The sequence below is a fragment of the Triticum aestivum genome, chromosome 6B (assembly GCF_018294505.1).
Source record: "Triticum aestivum cultivar Chinese Spring chromosome 6B, IWGSC CS RefSeq v2.1, whole genome shotgun sequence".
NCBI lineage: Eukaryota > Viridiplantae > Streptophyta > Magnoliopsida > Poales > Poaceae > Triticum > Triticum aestivum.
This window is the reverse complement of record NC_057810.1, coordinates 724,573,809-724,586,612: the sequence shown is the minus strand read 5'-3', so window position 1 is coordinate 724,586,612 and position 12,804 is coordinate 724,573,809. Positions and strand designations below refer to the sequence as shown.

General features: G+C 45.7%; 1 pseudogene; it reads right to left on the bottom strand.

Annotated features, from left to right (window-relative positions):
- Positions 1–2,532: 2,532 nt before the first annotated feature.
- LOC123139791 (pentatricopeptide repeat-containing protein At5g27460-like) lies at positions 2,533–12,366 on the bottom strand (annotated as a pseudogene).
- Positions 12,367–12,804: the final 438 nt, after the last annotated feature.

Below are 12,804 nucleotides of genomic sequence, written 5' to 3'. Positions count from 1 at the left end.
GACAGCGACGACGACGACATGCCGCCGCCGCCACCAGTCCGCCATGGCGACGCCGGGGAGGGGTCCAGCAGGGGCGCCCACGTCAAGGAGGAGAAGGCCGACGATGACGGCGACGACGGCAACTACTCGGCGTTCAGCCAGTTTTTTTAGATTAGTTTATATATTTGCTATGTATGTAATGAAAATCCGCGAACATGTCTAATATATGCCTAAGTTTGCCAAAATTTGTCGTGTTTAGCCGAACTTCGCCGAACTTTGCCTAAATTTGCTATATATTTTTATGTTTTGAACGCGCCTGCGGGGCGGCTGGGGACCAACTGGCCCAAACCCATTTTTACGCCGAGTCATCCCAAGCGGCGATTTTAGGCGCCCCCTGGGGGGCCAACGATTGGAGATGCTCTTAGGTAGCACGATTCATAGGTGCTGCGAGGAACAAGTTGAACTGGCAAGTTGTTCAGTTAGGTTCAGAATAGTAATTCAATTATGATCATTAAGGTCGTCTGATAAAGAAAATGAAGAGAAATTCTACTTGACTAACCACCAAATGGTAGAAAATTTGGAGGAACAACACAAAAAACTTCGGGCGATTTTCTAAGGGCCGACCAGAAATACTGACGGCTAAGGTTTACTTAGTACATAGGGAATAACCTACAAGTCTCTAGAGGGTTCGCTTTATAATCAAACACGTTGATGGTAAAAGAGAAAAGGTAAGGAGCAGGCAACAAAACAGAGTAGCGGAGTTTCAGAAAGTTAATAGCAACGCAGGGGAGCTTGAGGTCCGTCCGATTGAAGGCCTGTGGTCAATAGTCATTCCCGAATGCCCGAAGCAGTACGTGACGTAGTCAGCGTCGGATCAAAGATGGACAGTGAATGGATGGTGCAGAGAGCTTGGTACCGTACTGGTACATGATTTGAATAACTGAAGATGTCGAATTCTCCAAACATTCAGCAACTACGACCAGCTGTGTACTTGTGTCAAAGGCGTCCAGATCGTGGTCGTTGTTCTTTCGCGAGCTTTCTCAGGAAAAACTGTCATCCGATAATCCATGGATAGCTCCCGGTGCATCCTATGCTCATACCTATCAATTTCATATCGCTATGTTTGTACAAACACAAATAACTAATGAACAAAACTGGAACTGTCTAATTCCAAGGTAGAGAAATAAAATGGTTAATAAGATATTCAGCCTTCGCTGAGAGAAGCAATGCTCCCTGTAAAAGAACTTGGACGGTAATGGTAGGGACTGATATGAAGCGCAATTGGTCCTTCGGTATGTCAAATTGTCAATAGCTAGGCCCAGTATTTCTCATCTTAGAGGGTGTTTGTTTCCAGAGACTTATTGGTTTAGGGACTTAAAAAAGTTCCTATAAGTCCCACCTAAACCAAACACAAGGGACTTATTGGGACTTATTGTGGTGATTTGGGACTTATCAAATAAGACTTAGGGAGGAGCTTATTGGGACTTATCCCGGGCCGGACCTACCCTGCGTCGCTCCAGGCTCGTTCCCCGCACGCCGCCTGCCTCTCGGTCCAATCGCCGCCGCCGCCCCGCCTCTCGCCCCGTCGCCGCCCCGCCTCTCGCCCCGTCGTCGCCCCGTCGCCGCCCCGCCTCTCGCCCCGCCTCTCGCCCCGTCGCCGTCCCGTCGCCGCCCCGCCTCTCGCCCCGTCGCCGCCCCGCCTCTCGCCCCATCGCCGTCCCGTCGCCGCCCCGCCTCTCGCCCCGTCGCCGCCCCGCCTAGGTTCGTTCTGCCTCGGTTCGTTGCAGCGGTGCCTCCAATCGCCGGACAGGCCCTCTCCTGAGCCTCGTTGCAGCGGTGCAACATGGATTTATAAGTCCCTGTAAACAAACATGTAGGGACTCGGGACTTATAAGTCCCTGTAAACAAACACGTAGGGACTTATGACTTATAAGTTGGGACTTAAAAAAGTCCTAGAACTTATGAAACAAACACGGCCTTAAACTTCTACTCCAGCAGGTCAGTGGCTGAAAATAATTGAACTAAAATTCCCATGAGCTTGTTCCTTGGTTGGTTAGCGGGTACGAGAGCTTTAACCATTCGTTAAACAAATAATGAATTTCCATAGTAGGACATTTTACCAAGATCAAGAATTAAATGTGACACATCTAGCCAATGCAGTTCATTATTACAAAGGGAAAACACAAGCCAAGTACAACCAATGTTGCCTAGTTTGACTGAACTCCTGGGATGATTTTGAAGATGAATAACTACAGTATTCAGAGACAACAAATCTTCAAAAAAGGAAAATACACACACAAGTACATCACTAATCATCTCTATAAAGCTATAAGAACTACCTTATCCGGTTCTTACAGAAGTATGAAGGCCATCAAACTTCTCAGGATTGTCTTCGTACATAAAACTGAGATCCACCACAATTAAAGCATATACTCATCATCTCTGTTATGATACAAGAATTCACTTTGCTCATGACTAATCATCCCAATAAAGCTATAAGAGCCACTTATCCGTTTCTTACAAATGTACGAAGCCTTCCAAACTTCTCAGCTCGTCTCAAGTACATACAATGGAGATCCTCCACAATAAAAGCATATAATTGTCATCTCGGTGAGAAATCATCACTTCACATAACATATGAATTCACTTTGCTTGCCCGCTAAGCACTGAAATGTAGTTTTGTCATGTGTTGTTCTCGCTCTAATCTGCAGTTCTATTTTGCAACGTCAGCTAAAATGCTATATAGCATGTGACTAGGTCACAGGTTGTTGCATTTCATAGTTGCACATCGCCCCTGATATCTATCTTGCTAACGCGCATGATGAAGTGGTCCATTTCTTCATCCATAACGATGTAAGCTCTTGCTATCATTTCGTAAATGTTTGTTGGAAGCATCGTATCAGTTTTAATATAGGCTCGAAGCATAGATTTCTAGAGAGGCATGCTTGGTACGTTAAACTTTTAAAGAAGCTTAATATATCTACTTGCATCGTCTGTGTTTCCTTTCTCCTCGAAGAATGATGCAATGGCCTCAACCAGTTTGAGTAGAGGTCTCCAATGGCAGCTATTCATTAAAGATAAAGCTTTCTTGATGGCATTGACAGCCTTGTCCATATGCCTACTCTGAACAAGTCCCTCAATCAATATCTCCCACGTCTTGTAGTTTGGTCGTGCACCTTTCTCCAGCATGTGCACATGAAGCTTCTCAGCCTTTTCAATCCACCCATTCCTCACATAAGCACCTCAAAGAACATTTGAAACCCGCACATCATGCTTCCCGCACTCTGCTTCCCTGATTCCAAAAATCCACTCAGCCCGGTCAATGTCGCCAACTTTTATCAAACATAAAATAGTAGTCTAGCAGCGGGGATTCTACCTAGGACACATTTACTAGCCTCCCACTATCTCATAACCCCATCACTGTCATCCAGACCCGCATAACATGTCATTACAAAATAATATCCTAAGCATTGTCTTGATGATAATTTTGTTTCAGCCTCCTAAGGCAAAGTCATGGCTTTACTATTCAGTCCATGCTTCTTGTAGATGTTAGCCAATGTACAGTATGTACTCCAACCAACCTAAATCATAACATCATTAACCATCTACTTGAAGACTGGTTGTACAGGCATAACATCAGAGACAGAACATATGCGTTCATCCAAAGGTTATATGAGAGAGCATTCCTGGGAATGTTGTTGCATTTCATCAGATCGATTACACTAAACACCTTCTCATACACACATGTTGCAATATAGAGTTTCCTAATTTCATTGAACGAGTGAGGATCGACAGGTAGCCCAATGCTCTACAGGTTAGCCATAAAGGACTCTGCTTTCTGAACATTTCTATCAGCAACATAGCAATGGAGGAGAGGGAATGAGGCAACTTTCCTTGAAGCAGAGTTTGGTAATTTTTTGTAATATTCCTCAACTTGAGAAGTAGCATGCACTTTCGCAATCAAGTCCAGTCTAGCTGCATGGTCCAATGGTGATAGCTTAATACCTTTGTGTGAGTCCATCCATGATAAAATTTGTAGGACAAAAGAAGTTTGTTTAGGCTATGCCAATTGTAATCTTCAACTATAGCTTATATGAGGTTAAAACAATGATGAGTTGCCAATCCGTGGAAGTGCCAGGTTCCCAACTCAAGAGTTTTGACCAAACATTATGACGAGTTTGAATTGACCAGGTCTTCCTCTCGAAACCTGGAATATAAAGGGTCTGAAATTTCTACATAGTTGGGAGTAATTAGTTCTTCCTTCGCAATAATCCCACACAAAACCTCTTAATACTTGCTGCCAGTCAATGTAAACAGGGGAAAAAGGTGAAATTATTCGTAAGATGTAAAGCAACCACGGAGGAATGTCCAAACTAGGTTCCTCTTCATGCTATCTGATTTTTCAGTTCAAATGGCATTTGAGTTAGTGTCATTGTAGCCCTAAAAAAAGTTAGTGTCATTGTACAATGCAAATAGCTGGATGCTCGGTCAATGAAGAGCCTACAGATAAAATTAGAGTTTGATCATGGAGGGGATTACTGGTTGAAGCTTCTCAACCCGAGTGCATGGCCGTAGCGGTGTGTGCGGCGGAGAAGGGAGATGGCACACTGGAGGTCCTGGGCTCCTCAGGCCATTGATTGATGGTGGCAGCCGCCGCGCACGTTGACCGGAGGTAGAGGAGGCTCCATGAGAGGTGGTCGCCCTCGCGCTCACCGGCGGTGGCCGTAGTGTCGAAGGGGCAGGAGGAGAGGGCGGCGGGTTTAGGGTTCGGGCACGAGGAGATACCAAATTCAAGTCTGCAAACTATATTCAACAGATTCACATTGAATCCATTTATTTATTTGATAAGAACTGAATAAGTTGGAGATTTCTCCTTGTAATTTATATACTTTGATGGAAATCTAAATAGTTTAGGATGAGGTTGTTGCTTATGTATCATGCTAGTCATTTTCCTTTGCAACCATGAATCTTAGATTGTAGGTTGCTTAGGCGTTGATGTGATTCTCCTATCATTGGGTTATAGATAGTTTCTTGAACGTATATTTCGGGATAAATGTCAGACCATTGAGGACTTATGGCATTGCATGACTAACAAGGTTATTGCGGGGTGCATTTTACCCGTGTTTTTGCTTGCATTTGGCCAAACAAAATTTGAAGGAGATATTATCCTTTTTATTCTATATTATCCCCTTGCACCTAATTCATCTACACGTTCTAGCAAACGGTCATGCCAACGACTGGGCTTAGCTCGAATTATTTCGCATTCAAGATTTAGATACCAATATTAGTCCATCGTTCCTGATTCGCTTCAACATATTGTATTCATAGTTTGTTTATGGTTTTTGGGTTTGCCCATTGTTAGTTGTCTACCATGTCATTCTCGAAGCCGGTGCAATCATGGTGTTCTACTCATGTTGTCGACGTGTGCATGATTTCACATCAAATGTATGTAAACCAAAGTGAATCAATCATTCATGAACTCTGTAGTTTGAAGAGCTCAACAGGACAAACAATCACAACAAATGAGTTGGGTTTTCAACTACGTAATGCTTGTGCAGTTGTAAGATCTGGAGTGTGGATGCTATGGATGACATTTATGAGACTATATTTATGTGGGGCATAAGAACTCATTATGTTTTATACAATATTTTATTATAAAAAATTTATTCGACGGACTCATCAGAACCACAATTGCCAAAACCATTTTCCCATCGACTACCATGAATTTGGTTGGATGCACAAAAGTCCGTGCTAAGTGTTGATTGCTGGATTTATCAATGATTTTGGTGATTAATCAGTCATTCATGGTGTCTTCTATGGCTATGCCTATCAAAATCTTACCCCATGCAGAGACATAACAAATGATGCAAAGAGTTGGATTAGACAACTCCAAGGCATATAAGCATGATGGGAAATAAGTTGTTGATCCTTCGGGCTGAGAAGCCTAGCTCCTGATATAACACTTTGGTGGTAGACACAGACATGAAATCATTGGTTTTTTGGTAGGTGAATAGGTAATAACCCCTTGTCTACGAGGTTGGTCCGTGGCCAGAGAGATATTTATCAATTGTTCAAATAAACCATGTATATCTTGGGCTTTTAAAAAGGAGTTGTATTGCCCCTCTGAACTCTGTACCGAGATCTAGATGATGCACCTAGCCAACGCCGTTCACCATTGCATAATTCATGAAACAAAGTACAATAGTTGTCATTTCATCCGCAGATAGAATAAGCGCCCGTACTAGAGACAACATCGGCAACTTGTTGAACTCAAAGATACTGAAGCATAATAACTAGAATACATTTTGACTTAAAAGAGAGAAAATATATTACACATAATAACATACACGGAGCACCTCTATGACGCTATAAGAACCATCCCATCTAGATCTTCCAAAAGAATGAAGCCCTCCAAACTTCTCAAACTGGTCTCCTTGCTAGCAACAACAAAGGTCTGCGGGAATATAAGCATATCACCAACATCTCCGCTGAGATAACAACCACTTTTCATAAAAAAGGCCAACAATCACTTCAATCAAAATCTTGTCTACTAAGTATTGAAGCAAAATGGGTTTTTTTTGGCCTAACATGCAATTTTATTTTAGCCATGTCAGCTGATTTTTTTTATATGACTGGACTACTAGTATTTATAGTTACAGAATTTATGTGTCGGCTTTAACATATGCTCAAAGCACAAACTTCTAGAAGGCACATCTACCAAAGTAAAAAATTGCCCACCTTTTCCTCATATCATAATCTATGAAACCAACAGGATCATCCCCAACTTGTAGCGCCACGTGCAGCGGTGCTGACGTCCACCCCTCGTAGTGTCGTCTTGCACATGTTGGCTGCCTCCACGCGCTACCACGGGAACCATCCACTAGGGGATCCAAGAGAAACGCCGACACACGGGTCCTCTACTCTTTTTTTTTTGCAGGCAAATCAGAGAGCTTTTATTAAACAAAAGAGTTCCCCGGGAAATCAGCAAGGAGGTTGGTTACCAAGAAACTAGGAGTCTCCTCAAGCCAACATTCGTTCACATTCAAAGTGCATGCACGTTTAGCACAGAGATGCGCCGGTAAATTTGCTGGCCTGTTTACATGTTGAATCTCAAAAACTGAAAAATCAACAGCTAGCTCTCCTATTTCATCTAAGATAGGAGCCACAATTGAACGTGAATTGTGGCGAGTATGCCAGAATTGTACCAAGTCCTGGCAATCGATCGCAATTATCACATGCGAGAGACCTCGAAGTTTTGCAAATAGAGCTCCTTCCCGCATCGATAAAGCTTCCATTGTTAATGGATCCGAGATATCAATGGTCCTCTACTCTTCTAGGAGTTTGATGGAATGTGAGAGAGTTAAAATACACCATGGGTGTCTCAACTTGTCCAGTGTGGTCACTTTGGTATATAAACTTGTAAAATATATAAAACATGTGTCTAACTTGTCCGAGCGTTCAAATATGGTGCCTCCGTCCGTCTGCACTGCCTGTATGACGCATTAGCATATCATGTGCCCATATGTCAGTAGCTGTTAGTAGAGAGTGCGCTGCGTGAGCTGCACGCGATGTTTTTCTAGAAAAACCTCTATGATTTATTTAATAATGAAGAAGAGCACTGGAGGAAGAGGAGTTTGCAAGTACAGAGGAAGGTGCTGGATTGGGTGAGTGCATGCCTGATCTTATTAGTGCCTCCCGATCGGACATACGAAAATTATTTTGGCTACGAACCAAAAAAACAACGAAAACACTAACGCCCATACGTGTAGGCGTTCTTCAACTCGCCCACACGCCTGGTTGATCGTTGATTGTCTTTTGCACGAATCTTGACACGAAAAGGTGGATTTGGTGTGCCACGTAGAACGGGGCTAGTGTGTGGGCGTTGGAGAGTTTGCCTACACGCCCCGCATCACGCTGTTGCCAGCTGCGTTGTGTGGGCGAACTAGTTTCTGCCCACACAGCCACCACCTAGTCCATGCGCGTGTGGGCGAACTGATTTTCGCCCACACGACACTCCTACGTTGTGGATGGCAACTGCAGTTACGCGAACGTGGCAACTAGGTAAACCAACATGGCAACTGTGATTCTTTTGCTAGACGGCAACTGCAGTTGTGCGTACGTGGCAACCAGATAAACACACAGGGCAACTGCGATTAACTATACATGGCAACTATGGTTGGACCACACGTGGCAACTAAGTAAACACACAGGGCAACTACTGTTTGACCATGCGTGGCAAGTAGTAAATCACACACGGCAACTACGGTTTGATTACACGCGGCAACTACCATAAATTAGACATGGCAACTATAGTTAATCAAAACAGATAGAGTTGCCATGCTTTTACAACTACACTTGCCATCCCGGATAACTACATCTGCCAACCAGGATGACAACTCGTCATCCCACGGGTACCTAACGTAGCTGCGCTAGGACGTGTGGGCATTTTTCCTTCGTGCCACACGCGCGGGATGGAGCTGAATAGTATTTGTTGGGCGTGTGACACGAAGTAGCCGCGTCCACACGTGTGGGCAATTCTAATGTCCGCCCACACACAACCCGTGTGGGCTGCCTCCTACTCACACCACACATGGTGTGTGACCAGACCCTTTAACGCCCACACGTGTGGGCGTTATCGGCGTCCAAAAACAATAGCTCAATCGAGGCAATTTAAATTAATTTTCTGATTGTGGAGAAACACATGGAATTTTATGAAAAAAAATTCATCCATCGTGTACTTTTGCTTACAGCCAGCACCCTGATTAAGTTTGCTTATTTGTAGGATTCGGCGTATTATATATTGGCATGAATGAAGGTGGCAAGCTCTATTTAAGCAGGTTGGCGTTTCCTAAAGTTAGATAAAAGCTTGAGGTACGAGTAACAAGTCAGTTATAAATCCTAATAGACCAAGAACCACGAGAGCCGGCCTGGCTTGATGACAGCTCGCCTTGTAGCTAGCCCAAGGTAGTTGGGCAGATTCCTCTTGCAAAATGTCACTAGACCAAGTGGGATTCAGTGATCGACCAGCAAATGGTTTGACGATTCTTTGCCGTTGAGGGGGCGACCAACAGACTCAGCCACACTTTTTTTTTCTAGAAAAAACTGACTAGAAAAGATTGATGCACGTTGGATCTGATAGAACCATAGGATCCACTAGGCTAGGTTTTCGGAGTAGATCGAGTTATCTGTAGTCTATCTATGATCTGTTTGTGTGTATACATTAGCATTCCGGCCACCGCTGGTTCGTCGATGAAGGTCTGCGCATGGGCAGCGAGGGTCGGTGTAGAGGTCGACGGTGAAGTGGGGCAGGGCGTTGTGGAGCTTTCCATCGCTGACCGGCTTTCCTCGATCGATGAGGTTAGGGAGGTGGGCAACGATTCTGTTTTGGCGTGCGTGCCCTAATGGCCCCCACCTCCCTCTTATAGCCGGCGCGACAGGGGCCCACAACCCAGTTGGGTTGGGCTCCCCCGATCAGGGAGCGAGTCAACGGTACAATGGGCCCAAAGGCCCATTGATGGAGAGATCAATACTAACATTCTCCCACTTGATCTTATCTTTCAATTTATAACTTTGTACTTTGAAATAACTCTTTTCAAAGTACTCATTTCATCACAGATTAATGCGTATGAGCTGCCCTATCGCCACGGTCAATCCCCGATGGACTTGACACCTACAACACACCTCTCTGTTTTGAAATATATACATTAACTTTTGGGCCCTTTATTGTCCGGAAAACATAGACTATACCATAAACCATGTCGACTGTGTGTTCTCTGAACGCACTGGGCGGTAAACCAATTCATTAAGCAGATCTGCAAATACTTGTCTGTTGCTTTCATGCTCCAAGCATTTCAACATAATTTCGGACTTTCTCCTTAACAACGTATAACTTTGTGTCAGTGTGTTTGGCACCACACTTGACTCATTGTCATAGAAGCAAATTGCTTAATGGTTATTGCTGTCAACCATTATCAACTCCGGGTACATGTTTCTTTAACCTTTTTGCCTGTCCCTCAGCCTCATATCATGTTGTACATTATCTTTACATCATATTAATGATAATTGATTCATTCTTTAGAGTTTTTCCACACAAAAACTCCAAGTGTGAAAGTCAGCGATAATTGTGGATTTCGCTGTATATTTCACAAGTTCTATCTCTGTATTCACAACCTTTTGAGAGCGCTTGCTCCTTTTAGCATGAGGCCGATATTTTTTGACTCCATTCCAGTGATCTATATCTGGACTAGACATTGCTAAAACAACCCGGTTATGTGAACTGTGTCAGGGTAATGTTATACTTTTGCATTCATTAAGCTTCCAACAGCTGAAGCATATGGTACCATATTCATTTGGTCTATTTCGTATTGACTTTTGGAACACTAAAGTTCCCAAAATCATTACCCTTTACTATAAGAACAGACGTAGGTTTTCTCGTCGATGAAGGTCTGCGCACGGCAGCGAGGGTCGGTGTAGGGGTCGACGGTGAAGTGCGGCAGGGCGTTGTGGAGCTTCCCATCGCTGACCGGCTTTCCTCGATCGGTGAGGTTAGGGAGGTGGGCAACGATTCTGTTTTGGCGTGCATGCGCTAGTGGCCCCCACCTCCCTCTTATAGCCGGCGCGACAGGGGCCCACAACCCAGTTGGGTTGGGCTCCCCTGATGAGGGAGCGAGTCAACGGTACAATGGGCCTTTGGGCCCATTGATGGAGAGATCAATACTAACAGGATCATCACATTTTTTTTGGGCACCAAAGAGAGGATCATGACAGCGGCATCATTGCACTGTTTCCCGAGCTAATAAGTAGTACGACTTTGGTTGGGATTTCTCTCGAGCGCACCCACGCCTCTTATCCTGACCATCGGTCTCCCATGAGATGCGTGCAACAGTCTGTCACATTGCAGGTCATTTGCAGATGCATGGGCTGTTATGTCAGTCCATTATGATAATTTAGTATTTCCTGTCTTACGTTAGAGTGCTGGGTCCTGCGGTAGCCGTTGTAGCTGCCCACAGACCAACCACTGTTGTAGCTGCCTCACCTTATCACTTTTCAGTCAAAGCACCAGGTCCTTGTCTGTAATGAGTTTTTGTTTTGTAACCAAGCGAAGCAAAGGAAACACCTGTGGCACCCTTGGTAATCACGCCTCACGAACAGATTTATTTTCACGCGTCCCAAACATTAAGCGTCTGCTCACTATTTGTCGCTCACAATAAAAAAAATGAAAGGAAGAAAATAAATCCCACTGCTCAAATTGTTTATGACTCACGGGCAAACACGTTTGCCGTCTTGTCATAAGGTGGGAATCTGTCCCTCATCAACAGTGGTCTAGGAGTTGCATAAGGTTTTAAAATCTGGCATTGTTCCAGCATTGTTACTATTCAATTCAGTTGTAAAGTAGGCCAGCACGACTGAGCTCAATTCAGATCTCAAGGATGAGGACCATCGAACCAGCGGTCAAGATAAGATGTGTGCACACACTCGAGAGTAGTAAAACCGATCTCTTGTCCTTTGATTATTAAGAAGAATGTGTTGTTGCCGCGGCCTGCCTCTCGCTCTCTCTCTGCACCTCCCTCTCGCTCTCACTCTGCCACAACGAAGAAGAAGAAGGAAGTGGAAGAACAAGAAGCACACTGCCCGGTTTTTGCCCCGGCACACGTATGCCGCCGGCCGCACGAACGGCCGCTTGTATTTCCTGAGCACGAACTCAGCACGCGGCTACATGGCTTACAACGCAACTCCCCCGGTACAAACACACTCGAGGCCAGACCTTTTGTAGTCCCATGGCAGCGCAACTCCCACGTTACCCATGCGCACGACGCGCTCACCGTGGCCGCTGGCAACAAACCCGCTAACTACCTTCTGCATGCATGAGCTAACAACCACACTAACAGCCACCAAGTTCCTGGCTACTCCCTCCGTCCTTTAAAGAGTGTACTTCTAACTTTGTTGAAGTGTCAAACTATCTCAAAGCTTGATCGAGTTTGTGCAAAAATATATCAATATTTGTGAAACCAAATGGGTATACGATGAAAATATATTTTATCATGAATCTAAATCTACTCATTTGATGGTATAAATGTTGATGTGCTATTGTATAAATACGGTCAAACATAAAACACTTTGACTTTCCAACAAAGTTGGAAGTACACTCTTTAAAGGACGGAGGGAGTAGCTAGCACCGGCTCTCACAACTACCCAGCGACACACACGCATACACGCCACCGTGCCACACAAGCATGCACACACACATGGGCATGGCTTGCTGCTAACATTCACGCCCCAAGCCATGACCTTGCACATGTCAGGCTCGTCGTCGACCGTCGCGCCATGGCCATCGCACCGCGCCGCTGTGGCCTCCGCCGCGCAGCACCCCACGTCCCGCGCTCCCATGCTCGTGTACATGACGCGCACGCACGCAGTCGCCACGGCCCGAGTTCAGCGCCCCGACGCGGTCAGTTCTCCGCTGCCTTCGTCACGCCACGCACTCCCCGGCCGGCGCCCCCGTCGCACTCGGACGCGAACGACGCGGCCGTCTCCAGTGCGGCGACGCGGTCACCTCCTCGGCGATCGATCCCGTGCTCCACACGCCCCCAGCTCGCGGCCTTGATCACGCACCAACGCGATCAACGCGAACGATCCAGCGTGCCCAGGAGCTCGGTCTTCTCCTCGCCGAGCCACGCCCTGCACGCCCGTACGCGCGCCCGCGGTCCCGACGCGTCCAGTGCGCACCCATAACATGCACCGGTCGCGCCCGGCTCGCCGCCGCGCTTATTGCCCTGCACCGCTGCGCCGTCCATGCCGCCATGCAGTGCCGCGCCGCCGCGCCAC